General features: G+C 43.0%; 1 protein-coding gene across 1 annotated transcript in view; it reads right to left on the bottom strand.

Annotated features, from left to right (window-relative positions):
• LOC144479379 (epidermal growth factor receptor substrate 15-like 1) overlaps nt 1–21,029 on the bottom strand; it is a 312,517-nt gene that overhangs the window by 20,468 nt on the left and 271,020 nt on the right. The gene's annotated exons all lie outside the window — the stretch shown is intronic.

Here is a 21,029-nt window from a genome sequence, read left to right as displayed (position 1 = left end):
CACCTTGTGCATTATCAACTAAAAGAGAATTATGCAGCTGCTCTTGTCCCAAGGCCCTTGTGAAGTGGGGATTGTGTGTACTTCCTAGAATGCCACACAATTAACTGTGGCTCCCTCTCTGTTGAATTAGTAATACAGATCGAGACACTTCTGCTATCAGCTGTTAAAACATTCCATTGCATACAAAAGAGAGGAGTCTAAAAAAATTTAAAAACCATAATTATTTAAAAAAGGTTACACAAATTTTCCCCTTTGAACCTAGCTATGCTAACTAGAGCAAAGATGGGTACAGATTTATAGTAGTCATGATGTGGAGATGCCGGCATTGGACTGGGGTAAACACAGTAAGAAGTTTAACAACACCAGGTTAAAGTCCAACAGATTTATTTGGTAGCAAAAGCCACACAAGCTTTCGGAGCTGCAAGCCCCTTCTTCCGGTGAGTGAACAGAATTCCCTTCTTCAGGTGTTTGTGAACAGAATTCCCACTCACCTGAAGAAGGGGCTTGCAGCTCCGAAAGCTTGTGTGGCTTTTGCTACCAAATAAACCTGTTGGACTTTAACCTGGTGTTGTTAAACTTCTTACAGATTTATATACAGTCACAGCCAGGTTAATGTCACCCAGTAACCAGATGAAACACCAGAAAACAATTCTACTTCTTGAAGCTTGTTGAGAATGGAGTTAGGTTGCAGACCAGCCATGGTCTCACTGATTGGAGGAACAAGCTTGAGGGCCAAATGGCCTCTTGTTATGTTTCTATTTTTTTAAACTTTTACTTCCACAAGTTTCCACTTCCTTAGATTTCCCCACTCCCTTTCTTTGCCTGAATCAGTTAAAATATGAAGTTAAATTAAAAAATTATTGTGCGAAATAGAAAATACATCTGAAGGGTGGGTCTGGCAGATCAGAACTCGCTCATCCTCACAAACACATATTCCCAAAAGCAGTTTTCTTTCCAGCAACTGTCTCACTTTAGGGAAAAAGTATTTTCAAAGTACAAGCTACAAGCTTGAAAGAAATTACATATCCAATGATGTTTCTCCCTGATGCACAATAACAGTCAAAGTCTATATCCCCCTCTCCTCCATTATCCTTATAAACAGCAAAACATTTCAGCTGATTTAGATATCAATGCTGACAAATATGGCACAGTCCCAAGGACAAACTCACAGCATGAAATTAGTACATTGAAGAGCAGAGGGGGATGTGTACAGATGGATGATGTAGCTTTTAGGGAATGAGAAACAGGCAATTGCAGAACAGTGATGAATAATATGATCAAATCAAAACTGTCACACGCGGAGTGCATCTGAGAACTATAGTGTGCAAGCAATTCACAAACCCACAAGGCAGAAGTTTCAGCACAAACAGCTATGGCAAGTGTATCTTTCCTCAGGTAAGGAGACCAAAACTGCACACAATACTTCGGTTGCGGTCTCACCAAGGCTCTATGTAATTGCAGACATCTTTACTCCAATACTCAAATCCTCTTGCAATGAAGACTAATATATGGGACGGCACGGTGGTTAGCACTGCTGCCTCACAGCGCCAGGGATCCGGGTTTGATTCCCGGCTTGGGACACTATCTGTGCAGAGTTTGCACGTTCTCCCCATGTCTGCGTGGGTTTCCTCCAGGTGCTCTGGTTTCCTCCCATAGTCCAAAGATGTCTGGGTTGGGTGGATTGGCCATGCTAAATTGCCCCTTAGTGTCAGTGGGACTAGCTAGGGTAAATGCATGGGGTTGTGGGGATAGGGCGGGTGGGACTGCGGTCGGTGCAAACCCAATTGGGCCGAATGGCCTCCTTCTGCACTATAGGATTCTTTGAGGATTCTGTACCATTTGACTTTTTAATTGCTTGCTGTACCTGCAAGTTGGCTTTCAGTGACTTATGAACAAGGACACCCAAGTCCCTCAGCCTCCCACCATATAAGAAATACTCTGTATTTCTGTTTTTCCTACCAAAGTGGACAACTTCACAGTTCTCCACATTATATTTCATCTGCCAAATTTTTACCTACTTGCTTAGCCTCTCCAAATGACCTTGAAGTGTCTTCTCACAACTCACACTTCCACCTAGTTTTGTGTCATCTGCAAATTTGGAAATATTACATTTAATCCTCATATCCAAATCGTTGATATAGATTGTGAATAGCTGGGGCCCAAGCACTGATTCTGTCCCGACCTGCCCACCTGAAAATGACCTCCTATTCCTCCTCTCTGTACGTTAACCAGTTCACAATTCATGTCAGTATATAACCCCCACCAATCTCATGCGCTCTAATTTTATTTACTAACCTCCTATGTGGCACCTTATCAAAAGCTTTCTGAAAATCTAAATGTATCACACCCACCGGTTCCCCCTGATGTATTCCGCTAGCAACATCCTCCAAAAACTCCAATATGCTTGTTAAACATGATTTCCCTTTCATAAATCCATGTTCTCTCTGCCCAGTCCTACATTATATCCTGTCAATCCTACCATTATTTTCCAAGTGCCTTGTTATCAAATCCTTTATTACAGATGACAGCATTTTCCCTTCTACTGATATCAGGCCGACAGGTCTGCTGTTCCCCATTTACTTTCTTCCATCTTTCTTACAAATAGTGGGGTTACATTTGCTACTTTGCAATCAAATCAGCAATAAAAATTCATTTAACCCACCAGGTAATTAATTTAATCCACTTAAGTCCGTAACAATCGAGAGAATTAGTCTTTTCACTGCAGAGAAAATAAATGCAAATGCACTCCTAACGATGTACACACTAATAAATTTTGTATTTTTCTCCCCCTCACAAATTCACTTCCTCCAGTAAAGAAAGTCAATCTCACTGAAATAAGTTGCCAAAGTCCTTCAAAAACTGCCAATACTACATGTCTGAACATAGATGGTAAATGTCAACAGTCTATTCAACAAGCAAAAACATCACAGCCAAGTAAGTTCCTGTCCTCAAACACAGTCTTCACACACTGATGTTCCAGCAAGGTTCACTGGACAGTGATCAGGAGTTGGATAGCACTGAGATCAATTCCAGCACTCACACAGCTGCTCTGGCTGAGAGCAGCAATTATAGACAGGGTTGAAGCTGGGACCTTCTGATCTATATGTCTTAGTACTATACTAACTTTACCAAGTAGGTCATTGTGGGAGCTACTTGAAAGTTGTATTATTCTAACCCTTAGTGTAGAATCTCCAATATGACTGGACACCCATAACATGGTATGCAACTATTTTCACAACTGCATATTAACCCACGAGAGAGAGCTGTAGTCTTTAAAAGGACTTCAAGCTGCAATAATATAGACTATCTCTGCAGTATTATTGTCACAATGACTATTATACCTTTGGACTAGAGCCTAAATTGGATGGATAGAATGAAAGGTGTTCAGTAAAAGCAACTTCTAATAATGCCGTATTTATTTCCACAGATTTGTGAGACGTTATATGAAACTTTTAAAAACTGAATCACAGAACAAAAAGGAGTAATTTCCCTTGAATTGCTCAACATGCCTGCAGTCACATTAGCTGGAGCTGCAGACCAGCTGGATTCAGTCATTCTCTCCATAATCTCAGCTGAAAGGCAGCACATGTACTGAGGCCGCCTGAGAACACCAGAATGCATGTTTGGGGCAGGGGTTGAATCTTAGATTACCTTTTGCTGCTATCAATTTCATAAGAACTAGGAGCAGGAGTAGGCAACTCAGCCCCTCGAGTCTGCTCCACCATTCAATATCATCATAGTTGATCTTACCTTGGCTTCATCTTTACCTTCCTGCCCGTTCATCATACCCTCACACCTCTACTAATTAAAAGCTTATCTATCTGCTTCTTAAATTTGTTTAGTACTCTACCATTCACTGCACACTGGGGTAGAGAATTCTACAGATTCACAACTCTGATTGAAATAATTCCTCCTCATATCTGTTTAAATCTGCCACCTCTTAGCCTAAAACTATGGCCGTTCGTCCTAGAATGTCCAACAAGGGGAAACATCTGTTCTACGTCTACCCTGTCAATCCCCTTTAGTATCTTATATACTTCAATTAAATCTCCTTGCATTCTTCTAAACTCCAGTGAGTATGGGGCTAAATTGCTCAATTCCTCTTTATAAGGCAAGTCCTTCATCCCTAGAACCAAAATTTCCTCACTCTCTGAAAGATATTCAACTTGCACATATGAACAGGTGTTGCCAACATCCAATGACAGCTTGGGCACATGAAATTTTAAGACATTTGGACTATCATATGACTATTTTGTTACATCCATTCCAGTGGATGCACGGTCTTGCATCTGTTCTTCTACAAGAGGAAACATCACTGAGACCAGTAGCTTGATACATACAGGGCAGCTGAAAACAGTACTCAAAAACTGTGGCAGACTGAAGCAGCACCAGGTCAGAAAACAAAAAGAGTGGTAGACTGGAGGATGCCTTTCAAAAAACAACATAATATTTAACAGCAGATAAATGAATATTCTTCCTAGTTCTGTCAGCCTCCAAGTACTGTACACAACAATGCAGAACCTGATGGTGGAATTCAGACCAGCTTGATGCTCAGTGCCAAAGGACTTATCACCTTAGTGGCCACTTCCAGAAAATATGATGGTAAAACATGAAAGTTAATGGAGATTGTTTTTTTTTGAGAAACTCTTCACACTGGTTCAAGGAGTAGCCACAACATGAGTGAAATTGGCTCAAGTCTTCCCTACGGAATCTACTCTGCCAAGGAAAAAATCTATTCCACACACACATCTCCATTTTGCAATGAATTTATCAGAGGTCTATTCCATTTAGAAGGATGAAATTCCTTGGGGTTGGAAACATTTGGTTTCATCTACATAGAAAGCCAGAACTCTGAGAATACGGCATAACCTGTCTCAGTGGAGGAAATGCAGATAAAGCATTGGTACCTTCCTGTAGGTAAGTTAAAATTTTCAGCAAAAGCAATAGTAGATTATGCAAATATTTAACTGGTTTTTCGAACAATATATGGTGGGTTCAAAGTTTACAGTTATTTAAACTGTTGCACCGACATAATGCTAGATTTGAATGTAATTATCCTATAAGTTTCAAATCTCAGGACACAATTCAAAACCAAAATCGAAGGGCGCTGCTGAGATTTACAAGTAGACATCAAGAAGAACGTGAACTTTCAACAAGCTGAGACAAGAATCACTGGAATATCACAGCCCAGCGTACAGATTTTGTTTTTCATTTTGAGGGATAAAATGTTGAGGCTTTTCTGGATCAATGCCACTATGAAGAACCAGAAATGTTGCTACGCCTCTTGGGGTATACAACTGGGATCTTATAAAAGGATAGGCCCTGTCCTGACAGTAATTAGGTTTACGATGAAACCCAGCCTGCGTACACAGCTCATGGTCTGCTGGATGGCTATCACAGCAGAGAGGTTCACAGCTAGCCAGCTATTCACTTGAAGTAAATGAGTAGTTCAAGGAGAAGCTGCATGGTATTGCCAGAGACCTGGACTGCTGGAGAACACACAAGTTTAAATCACTGGAGTGGTCCCAAAGTATTGGAACAGCAGAAACCATTTTTCACATTCAAAGTCATTAAATATTGCAATTGGTTTCTGGCTATTGCATCTTCCTGCAATCCCTGGAGAAGATTAATACAGACCAGTGAGTGAAAGACCAACATGCTGTCTGTGTGGGTGGCCTAAACAGCTCAGTCAAAATGGCAGCCTCTGCTGGCAATGTTTGGAATATACTTGATGTTAATTCTGAAGTCCATAGAGGCAGCAATGCTTCACTGCAGCATTGTAGATGCAGCGTTGCTAACACAATACAGATAGAATAAGAAAAATGACAGCTGGGTAATGTCTAACCTGCTGATGCAATCAAGAGGTCTGCAGTTAAATGTCAGTGTGTCCTCGGACATAGGCCCTCAATTCAGAGGTAATGACAACTAGTACAAGATCATCATCTTGCATGCTCTGCCCAAAGGCAGGTCCTATGCTCATAATAGCCTTCCCAAGTCTCTCTATACTGTGCCAGTCTTTTCAGCTGCCAATAACTTCCATAGAACCACAGAAAATTACAGCTCAGAAACAGGCCTTTTGGCCCTTCTTGTCTGTGCCGAACCATTTTATGCCTAGTCCCACTGACCTGCACTTGGACCATATCCCTCCACACCCCTCTCATCCATGAACCCGTCCAAGTTTTTCTTAAATGTTAAAAGTGACCCCGCATTTACCACTTTATCCGGCAGCTCATTCCACACTCCCACCACTCTCTGCGTGAAGAAGCCCCCCCTAATATTCCCTTTAAACTTTTCTCCTTTCACCCTTAACCCATGCCCTCTGGTTTTTTTCTCCCCTAGCCTCAGCGGAAAAAGCCTGCTTGCATTCACTCTATCTATGCCCATCAAAATCTTATACACCTCTATCAAATCTCCCCTCATTCTTCTACGCTCCAGGGAATAAAGTCCCAACGTATTCAATCTCTCTCTGTAACTCAGCTTCTCAAGTCCCGGCAACATCCTTGTGAACCTTCTCTGCACTCTTTCAATCTTATTTACATCCTTCCTGTAACTAGGTGACCAAAACTGTACACAATACTCCAAATTCGGCCTCACCAATGCCTTATATAACCTTACCATAACACTCCAACTTTTATACTCGATACTCCGATTTATAAAGGCCAATGTACCAAAGGCACTCTTTATGACCCTATCCACCTGTGACGTCACTTTTAGGGAATTCTGTACCTGTATTCCCAGATCCCTCTGTTCAACTGCACTCTTCAGAGTCCTACCATTTACCCTGTACGTTCTTAGAAATCATAGAATCATAGAAACCCTACAGTGCAGAAGGAGGCCATTCGGCCCATCGAGTCTGCACCGACCACAATCCCACCCAGGCCCTACCCCCACATATTTACCCGCTAATCCCTCTAACCTACACATCCTAGGACTCTAAGGGGCAATTTTTAACCTGGCCAATCAACCTAACCCGCACATCTTTGGACTGTGGGAGGAAACCGGAGCACCCGGAGGAAACTCACGCAGACACGAGGAGAATGTGCAAACTCCACACAGACAGTGACCCGAGCCGGGAATCGAACCCAGGACCCTGGAGCTGTGAAGCAGCAGTGCTAACCACTGTGCTACTTCTTTGGTTTGTTCTTCCAAAGTGCAATATCTCACACTTGTCGGCGTTAAATTCCATTTGCCATTTTTCAGCCCATTTTTCTAGTTGGTCCAAATCCCTCTGCAAGCTTTGAAAACCTTCCTCACTGTCCACTACACCTCCAATCTTTGTATCATCAGCAAACTTGCTGATCCAATTGACCACATTATCATCCAGATCATTGATATAGATGACAAACAACAATGGACCCAACACTGATCCCTGCGGCACACCACTAGCCACAGGCCTCCACCCAGAGAAGCAATCCTCCACAACCACTCTCTGGCTTCTTCCATTGAGCCAGTGTCTTATCCAATTTACTACCTCCCCACGTATACCTAGCGACTGAACCTTCCTAACTAACCTTCCTTCAATTTTCTAACCCAACATTCATACTCTCTTCCTCTTTTTTCAAGACAAATACTGGAACCCCGTTGCCTGAGTCAGCAGGTCACCTTCCCCGTCCTCATTTACATTCCAAATGCTCCAGGTGAAAAGGATCAATTTGAGGCAATCAGTAGCACCTCAGTTTACTAAAAAAGCTGCCACGGCTTACCCCAGTGGCAGCTATATGGGTCATTTCTGCAGCTCAACAAGACTTTATGGTATTCATTTTCTTTAGAAAAATATGGTCTAGGTGATGCGCGATTAATTCACTCGGGAGGCTGGATCGTACCCAGGAAATAAAGGCTTTTATTAGCAACAAGAATAGAGCATACTGCTTAACAATACAATCCCAGACTAAAGGGTCACTAGGAAGTGCAGTGACCTTTATACTCCTATAGGAAGGCGGAGCCAACCGGAGTGTACCACAGAACAACACCAACAGGTGGAACACCCCAACCCTAACCCCAACAGTAACAAGAGTAACATATGTACAAGTACCCATAGTGATAACCATCTCTGGTTCAGTACCCATAGTGGTAACCATCTATGGTTCACCACACTAGGTTTGGGGGCAAGAGAAGAATCTGTGTTTCAGGTGAATGCTGAGTAATGCAGCACCTACAGGGATTCAGTGTATAGCAGATCATAGAATCATAGAATCCCTACAGTACAGAAAGAGGCCATTCGGCCCATCGAGTCTGCACCGACCACAATCCCACCCAGGCCCTACCTCTGTATCCCTACATATTTACCCACTAATCCCTCTAACCTACGCATCTCAGGACACTAAGGGCAATTTTAGCATGTCCAATCAACCTAACCTGCACATCTTTGGACTGTGGGAGGAAACCGGAACACCCGGAGGAAACCCACGCAGACACGAGGAGAATGTGCAAACTCCACACAGACAGTGACCCAAGCCGGGAATCGAACCCAGGTCCCTGGAGCTGTGAAGCAGCAGTGCTAACCACTGTGCTACCGTGCCGTGATGGAAGGTGTAACATTTTCCTCCATTCTGCTCCCATCAAAATGTTTCTGCCCCAAATTTAGAAGAATATCCATTACTGCATCTATCCACAATGTTAGTATCACACCAGATGACTTCTCAGTGAAATCAGCAGTTGAACATTAGATTACGGGCTATATTGGACTGTACTACACTTTAAACAAGCAGACTTTTGCCTCAGCAGTTTGGCTAGGTGCAAAGGTGCCAAAGCTGAATGACCATGCTCTGCACTGCATCCAAACTGAAGCCCACAGGATACAACTACCCGACAGCAGATACAGTGTTCAAGATGAGAAACCAGAGTCAAAGTCTCAAGATGGAGGATTAACCAGCCTGAGCTGATTTCCGCTTGATGATGGTTGAAATGCCCTTTGTTATTTCAGTCTGTACCAAACCATGTGTCACTGATTGTATCAAAGGCAGTGACAGCAGCAGTTGAGCAGTGATGAAAAACGGATCTTAATCAAAACTGCCATCAGGCAGCAATGGAAGTTAGAGAATCCTGATATTGAGCTGGTCAGGACTAATCCTGAAAGTAAAAACTTCCAGAAACCACAAACTGCTGTTCAGTTTATGCAACTTCCTAGAACATTGTCATAACGGCTCCATTCTGAAACTCAATTACTCCCCAGTTTATGGCTGGTGGTCCACCAGAAGGTGAACACGATAAATGGTGGTGTGCCTGTACTCAGCTGAATTAAGTCTGATTGACCTTGAGCTTGAGGGAAACCTCCAGCAGAGGAGATGATGGGTGCAATAAGCCTTTTTGCTAAGTTTAGAGTTGATTTCACAATTCTGCAAATTGTACAGCAGCTGAAGACATTGCAACCAGGTGCGGCATGCTATGTTGTAACACAAATTCCGAAACCACCAGCCTTGACACAGACCAAATGTGAGTGCAGTAAAAGTGAACAGACCAGGAAAGGTTTAAATGGGCTGTTAATGCAGCCTGAAAAGCTATCAACCAAGGCAAATACATGAATAGGTAAAAGAAAATATGCAAAACTTCTCAAAGAGCGTGCTAGGATCAATCAAAGGACTGCCACTGATTTAGTGACAATACTGATACACTGTACTGAATGCACAAGTTGACCACAATTCTTCCTCAAATGAGGTTGAATAAATGTAGAAGACCCACAATTTTTGATGGAGTGGAAAAAAATTAGGTTTCTCATGAACTTTACAATTCTAAGGTCCCTTTCACTGATGTGTTTACAAATTTAAATAAGGGTATCTGGATGATTCCAGAATGTACAAAATGGCACGTGGCAGTGGATAGCACTGCTGCCTCACAGTGCCAGGGACCTGGGTTCATTCCAGCCTTGGGTGACTGTCTGTGTGGAGATTGCACGTTCTCCCTGTGTCTGCGTGGGTTTCCTCCCACAGTCCAAAGCTATGCAGGTTAGGTGGATTGGCCATGCTAAATTGCCCCATGTACTGGGTAGGTGGACAAGTCATGGTGAATGTGTAGGGTTACAGGGACGGGGAGGGGGAGAGTGCCTGGGTAAGATACTCTGTCAGAGAATTGGTGCAGATTCGATTGGCCGAATGGCCTCTTCTGCACTGTAGGGATTCCTCGAAGACAGTACCTTGTCAATTAGGTTGGAAAAAATGATTTATCACAGTTGTTGGTCTAATAGCAAAGTTGGGAGAATCATGTCATGTGAACATACCCTTTCCCCTTCATTGCTGCACCCTTAGGCTGATTGAGACAAAAAAGTCTTTGGTTGTGTTCACATAATTTAGTGAACACTTTCACAATCCTTACTGAGATTCCTGAAACTGGCAAAACCAGGCACCAAAATCAGCTGACAATCAGAAACTAAGAATTGAAAATTAGAAGTCAGATCAACAGGAACACATCCAAGATGAAAGGTGAGAATGTTTGCTGACATTTGCTGAAAACGCTGTGGAGGGCAGTTTAACATGCTGTAAGTTCCCAATACTGTTTGCGTCAGCAGGATGCCAAACAATGGCCAGGCGTTTCACCACAGATCCAGAGGAGGTGATTTGCAAGGGTCTTTCTCTCCAACATATACAGCAGTAAACCTTGGAGCAGCACCAGTAGAGATTCAGTGACAGCATCATCTTTCTTTTGCTGCGCCCCCTGCCTCCAAACCTCATAGTTTGACACAAGGCTTTTTCAGTAAGGTGGAAGGAAATTAACAGTCAACTATGTACATTGGCAGTAATTGAAAACGCAACAAGTTTACCAAACGGTTTATTTTAAACTGCCCTTGTGTGTGCTGTGAGGTTAACCTGTTGGCTGTTATAAACAACCCCAACTGATTTCTCTTTGATTCTGATCAGGAATCTAATCAAAACACATCAAGGCTCTAAAAGTCAACCGATTCCCTTTCACTTCAACTTTTGTGCATATTTGGCTTTATTGCACGGAGCACCAGGGTCTATGAAGAGTGACAAAAAACAAATAAAATCAGCCTCCAAATTGAGCACAACAAAGAGGAGTTTAGTTTTTACTTGCTTGTGTCAAGCCTGCCACACCCAGAGATACAGTTCCCCAGGTAGCTGATGTGGTTACCCTGAAGTAAGAAACCTTTCATGCAAAGGGCAATGCTTCGAAATTTGCAGAAACACAGGCAGGCCAAATCAAAGCATCTTAACTTTGATCTGTCAGCTCAGCAGTTTGAAAACCATATTTCACTACCTTGTAAACACCTTACTCAGAAAATCTCTCCCCTCCCAAAAACGCCATCCTTTAAAATTAGGCTGAGGCAACTACCTTGAAAACTCCAGTTAATGATTGAACCAATAGTAACCGAGAATCTTTGAGGTTCTATCACCAATCTGTTTTGTCTTACCTGATCTAAGCAGGGACAGCAAGAGGGGCACTCTTAAGTGGTCTCAGTGCTTGCAATTTGTGGGGAAAGCAAGGGATGGCAAGAGAAACCTGCAAAGGCTGAGCTGATTTATTATCACTCAATGACCTCTCATTGCAAAAGCGTTAATGTCAGCAGTGTTTTGGATGTCAGCTATGACAACAGCCCGCTTTGGTGAGCTACCAGAGGGAGTTTGCTACTGTGTTCTGACGTGAAAGAAGATGGGGAAAGCAAGTCTACATTATCATTAGGCTTTCATGGCCAATGCCTGGATCATCATGATGCAGATTTCTATAAGTAATGAGCCTAAAGCAAATTCAACTGAGCAAGAGAACAGATGAGTTGGGCATTGCTTGATCTCTATTTAGAAGTCATACGAAGCACAAAATATATAAATAGACAGAGAAGCGGATTTAAAAATCATGTTACAATTAACATTAATAAGAAGCAACTGCTTTCAAAAGTCAAAGACAGCTTTCTGAAGAATTTTGACCTGTCTGTTTCTGATTTAGCAGTGAAAATATCTATACTGTGGGGTGCACAAATCTGATAAGATCAAATCTTTGCCGGGATCCACCTTTGCTTTGGTTAAAACAGGGTTGATCTCATGCGCTCCTATGTAGGTCTGCACACACTTTGAAATGTATTTCTTATTACATTTTCATGACTTCCAAGAAGCATAGCTGAATGAAACACCATTTCCTGTTGATACAGCAGCCCTAGGGAAATATGTTTTCTTTGTTGCAAGGGGTGAAGAGGGGAGACAGGCAGGTTTGGCGTATCAGATAGGAGCATTCAGGCAGTGGCTGAGGATGGGCACTGGAGCAGGAGAGGGTGGGAATGATGGCAGGTATGAATGAGTATGAATGAACAAGTGAAAGAAAGGCAGAAAGAGATGTAGTGAGAATGAGTAGCAGAGAAAGTGTCATAAAGGAAAACATACACACACACACACCGCACCAAAGGAAGAAATAGACATAAAGAATGGCCACAAGAAAACAAATAGCCTGATCTTGCTTGCTGTTACCGAGTGCTATACTGAAGATACAAATCTTTGGTTCACTGACCCACCTGGGAAGGGGATGGAAGCTGCACTTCACAATATTTCCAAGGGGAATGTCTCCAACAGAGCAACATTCGCCTCTGACTTCTCAAAGTAATAACAATGAGTATGAATTGAACTCGGATTTATTTCAGAACCTCTGAACTAAATAGTGCATCAAGACCACGGCCAATTGGCAACCGACTCAACATTTTCTTCCCAGGTTTGCTCTATTATCTTCTCAGGATCTTTTCAACTTTGAAAATTAAAATTTGGCACAATATCTTTCCATCTGCCACCTTTTAATTTCTAACTAACCTACATATGTGAATTCACTTGTGCAAACATCTGAAAATGCCATGCATTTAAAATTCAGAAATTGCCTCCATTACTGCAGTTTCCCTGTAGTCACAATTGGGTTTATCACTCTATATCTGAAATTTAATTTGCGTCAGCTGTAAAACTGTATGCAGCCTAGCCTAATCATAGAATGACAATGTAAAAGAGGAAGTCATTCAGCACATTGTGCCTGTCCTGGCTCCTTGGTGGAGTTGCCCAACTAGTGCCAAACTCCTGCTGCTCTTGCCTCATCGCCCAGTAATTTCTAGTATTTATCCCGTTCCCTCATGATAGTGTTGGAGGCCTGCATCTGTTTAGCATTTTCACCGAAGTATTACTGAAAATAAACAGCTCACAGTTCAGAACCCCAATAAACATATCATTGTCTTTAACACTTAAATATTCATAAGAGGATGAAGACTTTTACAGATGACTTTGACCCAGCACAAAATCAGCTGTCAAAGGGCAGTCTTCCAAAAATTACACAACCATGTCTTTGACAACAGAGATCTGCAGAACAGGACAATGGCTTCAGTCCACCACGCTGTTGTTGTCACTACCCTTCTACATGGCAATGAGACTTGGGTCATCTCCCAAAGGTACTTTGCGGGCTGGAGGATTTCCACCAGCAGTATCGCTGCAGGATACATGAGCCTATTGGAAAGACACGCAAACAAATTCTAACATCTGCACTAAAGCCAATTCATCCGACATCACAACCATAATCATATGGAACCAACTCCACTGGTCTGGTCGCTGCTTCCAAAAGCTGAATAATACACTCTTCACACCTTAAGGATGGCACTCACAGAATCACAAAATTGTTATAGCGCAGGAGGCCGCCATTTGGCCCATCATTTCTGCACCAGCTCTCCAAATGGGTATCATGATTTACTGCCATTCCCCTGCCTTTTCATCGTACCCCGGCACATTCGGGCGATTATCTAATGCTCTCTTGAATGCTTCAATTGAACCAGCCTCCACCACACTTCGAGGCAGTGCATTCCAGACCCAAACCACTCACTGTATGAAAAAAGATTTTTCTCACATCATATTTGCTTCTTTTGTACATCAATTTAAATCTGTGCCCTCTCATTCTTTACTCTTACGAGTGAGAACAGTTTTTCTCTATCTACCTTGTCCAGTCCCTCATAATTTTGAACACCTCGAGCAAAACTCCTTTTAACCTTCTTCTCTCCAAGGAGAACAGTTCCCACCTCTCTACTTTAACCTCATAACTGAAGTTTCTTATTCTTGCAAACCTCTTTTGCACTCTCTAATGTGTTTCACATCCTTCCTTATAGGGTGGCACCCAGAACTGTACACAAATTCCAGCTGAGATCTAACTAGTGTCTTGTATAAGTTCAGCAAAACCTCCTTGCTCTTGTACTCTGTTAATAAAGCCCAGAATACTATATGCTTCAATAGACACCTATATGCCCATTCCACCAACTTGTCGATGTTTTTTTGAAGGTCTACACTGTCCTCCTCACAGTTTACAATCGTTCCAAGTTTTGCATCATCCATAAACTTTGAAACTGTTTCTTGAACACCAGGATCAAGATCAATATAAATTAGGAAAAGCAAGGGTCCCAATGCTGACCCCTGGGGAACACCTCTCCCCAGGTAGAAGAACACCTTTCCTCTAGCTCGAAAAACATCCATTGACCATTATTCTCTGCTTCCTATCATTCAGCCAATTTTGTATCCATATTGCTACTATCCCTTTTATTTGATTTGATTTATTATTGTCACATGTATTAACATACAGTGAAAAGTATTGTTTCTTGCACGCTATACAGACAAAGCGTACCGTCTGTAGGAAAGGAGAGAGTGCAGAATGTAGTGTTACAGTCATAGTTAGAGTATAGAGAAAGATCAACTTAATGCAAGTAGGTCTATTCAAAAGTCTGACAGCAGCAGAGAAGAAGCTGTTCTTGAGTCGGTTGGTACGTGATCTCAGACTTTTGTATTTTTTTCCTGATGGAACAAGGTGGACGAGAGAATGTCTGGGGAGCATGGGGTCCTTAATTATGTTGGCTGCTTTGCCGAGGCAACGGGAAGTGTAGACAGAGTCAATGGATGGGAGACTGGTTTGAGAGATGGATTGGGCTACATTCATGACCCTTTTTATTCCATGAACTATAACTTTTCTCACAATTGTGTTGTGTGGCACTATATCAAATGCCTTTTCAAAGTCCATGTACACCACACATCAATAGCATTACCCCTGTTAGGTCCCTAATCGGTCCTATTCCTCCTTTTACCAGCCTTTTACTATTTATTTGCCTATATTTTGGGATTCCCCTTTATGTTGTCTCCCAGTCTTTTCTCATAATCCCTCATCGTTTCGCCAATGTGCTTTTTCACCTCCCCTCTGAACCTTCTTTATTCCTCTTGATTTTCAACTGTATTTCGACCCCAACAACTGTCATAAGCATATTTTTTTCTTCTTTACTTTCATTTCTATTGATTTTTTTCATCCAGGAAGTTATGGATTTGTTCGCCCTCCCTTTGCCTTTTAAGTGAATATACCGCAACTGTGCCCGGGACATTTCTAGTTTGAAGGTAGCCCATTATTAAGCTGCAGTTTTTCTTGCCAACCTTTCATTCCAGTCTAACGGCCCAGCTCCATTCTGGCTTCATTGAAGTCAACTGCCCCCAGTTAATTTTTAGTCTGGAATTTTAATTTTCTATCATCATCCTAAACTTTACAATACAATGATCACGGTCTCCTAAATGACCCTCCAGTGACACTTGATCTGCTTGGCGCACTTATTTCTGAGAACTAGGTCCAACCTACAGCCTACATCCTTTTTTGTTGGACTGAACACATACCGCTGTAGAAAACTTTGCTGAACACAATCTAGGAACTTTTGCCCCCCTCCACCCTTTACACTACCACTGTCCCAGTCTGCATTTGGATAACTAAAGTCCCCCATTATAACTACTCTAAAATCATAGAATCCCTACAAACGTTTGGCCCATCGAGCATCCCACTCAGGCCCAACCCTCCTATTGCCGTAACCACGTGCATTTCCCATGGCTAATCAACCTAACCTGCACATCTTTGGACTGTGGGAGGAAACTGAAGCACCCGGAGGAAACCCATGCAGACATGGGGAGAACATGCAAACTCCACACAGTCACCCGAGGCCGGAATTGAACCCGGGTCCCGAGCGCTGTGAGGCAGCAGTGCTAACCACTGTGCCACCATGCTGTCCTGTTTTGCATCTCTCTGTAATTTCCTGCAGATTTGTTCTTCGACATCCTTCTCACTAGTTGGCGGTCTATAGACTACACTAAGCACTGTAATTGCACCCTTTTTGTTCCTTAGCTCTAGTCAAATAGATTCTGTCCTTGAACCTCTGGGACATCCTCTTTCAGAAGTTTAACAACACCAGGTTAAAGTCCAACAGGTTTATTTGGTAGCAAAAGCCACACAAGCTTTCGGAGCTCCAAGCCCCTTCTTCAGGTGAGTAGGAATTCTCACTCAGAATTCCCACTCACCTGAAGAAGGGGCTTGGAGCTCCGAAAGCTTGTGTGGCTTTTGCTACCAAATAAACCTGTTGGACTTTAACCTGGTGTTGTTAAACTTCTTACTGTGTTTACCCCAGTCCAACGCCGGCATCTCCACATCATGACATCCTCTTTCTCCAGAACTGCAATGCTCTCCTCAACCAACACCACCACTCCTCCCCCTTTCCTTCCTTTCCTATCTTTTCTCAACACTTTAGTACCCAGGAATATTTAACACCCTCCCTTGAACCAGGTTTCAGTTATCACCTCAATATCACATTTCCACAATGCAATCTCCGCCTGTAACTCCCCAATCTTATTTACTATACTCCTTGCATTTACATACATCTGATCTCCATGAGGACGGAGGAAATGTTTGAAGGACACTCTGAAGGACTGTTTGAAAATTGGTGCACAGGAGGAGTTTGCCACAAACCATATAATGTGGTGGTGCCTCATCGAACAAGCTGCAGCACAGTCAGAAACTGACCACATTCACTCGGCTGCAGAGAAGCGACGCAAGTGCAAGGAGCAAGAGAGCGAGAGAGAGCAAAACCCTGGCTTTAGAACCCCCTTCCCTAAGGGAAACTCTTGTTCTCTCTGCCCAAAGACCTGTGGCTCCAAGATTGGTCTGCTGAGTCACCTAAGGATACACAAATCACTACGCCTGGATAACATCATTCTCTTTTCAATGGACTGACAACAAAGACGAGAGACTACTCAATCACATATTAAACCATTGGTGAGCAACCTGAGGCCTGGGGGCCATATGCGGCCCATTTGGATTCTGAGTGTGGCCCACGAGACATTTTGTTGAAGAACGCCCACGCACAGGGATGCCACATTTCACTGATTTCCAGCTACGTAGTTTTTTTTCTGACTGAAGTGTTACGCATATAAAGCAAAGACAAGTGAAATGAGGTGTGTGCTGATTGCTCACAACATTAACTGAGACTCCTGCGCTCCCTCTGCCTCCAAGGTGTATACTTTTTGTTTTGAGTTCTATTGATAAACAAATGATTACACATTTTCGAAAATTCATTATGAAATATTCAGCGTGTATTAAATGTGTTTAGTCTTACTTGTGGGGTCACGGTTAGTGAACAAGCCCGATTTCAATCTTGTGGCCCACTGAGATGAAGGAGGGCCATTCATGTGGCCCAATCACTAGCCTAGCTTGTCCATCACTATGCTAAACGGATCCCCAGTGATCACATGCTGTTCAACTTTAAATCACCGTTGCAAATAAAATCCCTATTTTCCTTCGACAAGACAGAAAAAGAGATCCCCATTCCAATTAGCAGTGGTTGTCATTGACAGGAGAAGTCTTTTAGGCGTTAGACAAAGGAGATTACGTCAGAAGAAACTATGCACAAGACAACTTTTCTCAGGGATGAATTGAGAAGTTAAGAGAAGGTTAACCCTCACTCTGCGGAGCTTTGTCAACCATCAAGGGAGGCAGATAGGACCTTCCATCAGCTCACCATGAACATGCTGCCACCAATCCTGCAGCAGGGTAAAGGAAGAAACAATTGCAATGTACTGTTGAGCATCTCTAATGTAACTCCCCAAGACAACCAGATCAAAGTCAACATAGTTTCTGTCCAGTTGTAGGTATAAACAGGGACACACATTGTGCAGACAGTGAGTTAAGTTATCATGAGAGAGTCATGGCAATGAGTATTGGCAAATATTCCATTTGAGGTGGAATGATATTAAAGGGAATAAGATCAAATCATATCCAAGCTTGCTGCTGGACCATCCCCACCTGATACATACTCTCTATCCCTCTCAATACGTCTCAATCTTCCTTACACACAGTTCCAGGAGAGATTGCTGGATGACAGTAAAAGAACAGACTGGCTTGTCTCTGTCTCACCTCCGTATATTAAGGGCCCAAACGAAAACAGCCAGTGGAGCAAAAAGTCAAACGACAGATTTATAGAACACCTTTAACATAATGAAATATCCCAAGTAACTTCACAGGAGCATCACAAAACAAAGTATAATACCAAGCCTCATAAGGAGATATCAGGTCAGATGCCAAAAGCTTCGTCAAAGATGTCAGTTTTAAGGAGCATCTTAAAGGCAGAAAGTGAGGTAGAGAGGCGCAGAGGTATAGTGGGGTGAATTCAAGAGCTGGGGTCTGGGCAGCTGAAGGCAAGATCACCTATGAGGAGCAAAACTGTGAAAGCATAAGAAGCTTAAATGGTAAAAAAAATTCAGCATGCTGCTGTGCAGAGGGACCTGGGTGTCCTTGTGCAAAAATCACAAGGAGTTGGTTTGCAGGTGCAGCAGGTAATTAAGGCGGCAAATGGAATTTTGTCCTTTATTGCTAGAGGGATGGAGTTTAAAAACAGCGAGATTATGTTGCAGCTGTATAAGGTGCTGGTGAGGCCACACCTGGAGTAGCGTGTGCAGTTCTGGTCTGCTTACTTGAGAAAGGATATATTGGCACTGGAGGGGGCGCAGAGGAGATTCACTAGGTTGATTCCGGAGTTGAGAGGATTGGCTTATGAGGAGAGACTGAGTAGACTGGGGCTATACTCATTGGAATTCTGAAGAATGAAGGGAGATCTTTTAGAAACATATAAGATTATGAAGGGAACAGATAAGATAGAAGCAGGGAAGTTTTTTCCACTGGTGGGTGAAACTAGAACTAGAGGGCATGGCCTCAAAATAAAGGGCAGCAGATTTAGGACTGAGTTGAGGAGGAACTTCTTCATACAAAGGGTTGTGAATCTATGGAATTCCCTGCCCAGTGAAGCAGTTGAGGCTGCCTTATTAAATGTTTTTAAGGCAAGGATAGATAAATTTTTGAACAGTAAAGTAACAGCAAAGGGTTATGGTGAGCAGGCGGGTAAGTGGAGCTGAGTCCACGAAAAGATCAGCCATGATCTTATTGAATGGCGGAGCAGGCTCGAGGGGTCAGATGGCCTACTCCTGCTCCTAGTTCTTATATTCTTTTGTTCTTAAGTAGTATTAGAAGAGTGCAGGTATCTCAGAGGGTTGTAGGGTCGGAATAGATTATGGAGATATGGTGGGACGAGTCCATGAAGAGATTTGAAAATAATGAAGGGGAATTGAAAGTCAAGTCATTAGCTGATCTGGAGTCAATGTCAACCAGCGAGTGCAGGTATGATAGGAGAATGGGACTTGCTGCGAGTGAAGACACATGCAGCAGAGTTTTGAATGACCTCAAGTTTATGTGTGGATGAACAGAGGGATCTGGGTGTCCATGTGCATAGATCCCTGAAAGTTGGCACCCAGGTTGATAGGGTTGTTAAGAAGGCACACGGTGTGTTGGCTTTTATTGGTAGAGGGATTGAGTTTCGGAGCCAGGAGGTCATGTTGCAACTGTACAAAACTCTGGTGCGGCCGCATTTGGAGTATTGCGTACAGTTCTGGTCGCCGCATTATAGGAAGGATGTGGAAGTGTTGGAAAGAGGGCAGAGGAGATTTACCCAGGATGTTGCCTGGTATGGTGGGAAAATCGTATGAGGAAAGGCTGAGGGGCTTGAGGTTGTTTTCGTTAGAGAGAAGAAGGTTAAGAGGTGACTTAATAGAGGCATACAAGATGATCAGAGGATTAGATAGGGTGGATAGTGAGAGCCTTTTTCCTCAGATGGTGATGGCTAACACGAGGAGACATAGCTTTAAATTGAGGGGTGAGAGATATAGGACAGATGTTAGAGGTAGGTTCTTTACTCAGAGAGTAGTAAGGGCGTGGAATGCCCTGCCTGCAGCAGTAGTGGACTCGTCAACATTAAGAGCATTCAAATGGTTATTGGATAAACATATGAGTGATATTGGAATAGTGTAGGTTAGATGGGTTTTAGATTGGTTTCACTGGTTGGCGCAACATCGAGGGCCAAAGGGCCTGTACTGCACTGTAATGTTCTATGTTCTATGAAGGTGAAAGTGGGAGACCATCCAGGAGTGAGTTGGAATAGTCAAGGAAGTAATGAAACACGAACGTCAGCTGCAGCAGCAGATGAACAAGACAGGAGCAATGTCGGGTAATGTCACAGAGCTGGAAATAGGCAGTTTTAGTGATGGTATGAATGAGATCAGAAGCTCATCTCAGGATCACAGGTGACACAGAGATTGCAAACAGACTGGCTTAATCTAGACTATTGCCAGGAAGAGGTGTGGAGTCAGTGATTACAGAGTAGAATTTAGAGCAGGGATTGAAAACAATGGCTGGTCTAACTAAAATAAATATAACTAGCCCAGCATCTTTCTACGGGAACTGGTCAAGTGACCTTCATACATTTGAGCGCCTGAATAACAACCTTTAGCAGGATGTTTGTGCAGTAGTACGTTTCAATTTGTTGCTGAGATGTTGGCAGCCCTGCAAAGGTGCATACAATGCCCACCCCTAGTTTGCACTCAGAAATTGGTGGTGGGCCGCCTTCTTAAAGCAGTGCAGTTCCTGTGATGATGGTACTTGCATGATGACATGTGGCAGAACAGTCAAGCGTGTTGACTCTAGTAGGTAGAGGAATGGTAGTGCATGTCCAACTCAGGGCAGTGTGTGAATGATAGGAGAACTTTGAGATGATGATGTATTCCCATGATGTTGCTGACCATGGCACTGTTGATGGTGTATACAGAAGCTACAGAACACCATAGATGGAGGAATTGATAGACTGAATTCATCAGCAACACTCTCAATCAAGCTGACTGCCTGTCCTTGAAGAATCATAGAATCTCCAGTGCAGAAGGAGGCCACCTGGCCCATCGAAC

This window comes from Mustelus asterias, chromosome 26 (assembly GCF_964213995.1).
Source record: "Mustelus asterias chromosome 26, sMusAst1.hap1.1, whole genome shotgun sequence".
NCBI classification, from domain to species: Eukaryota; Metazoa; Chordata; class Chondrichthyes; order Carcharhiniformes; family Triakidae; genus Mustelus; species Mustelus asterias.
Note: the sequence above shows the minus strand (reverse complement) of the source record. Positions and strands in the feature narration are given on the sequence as shown.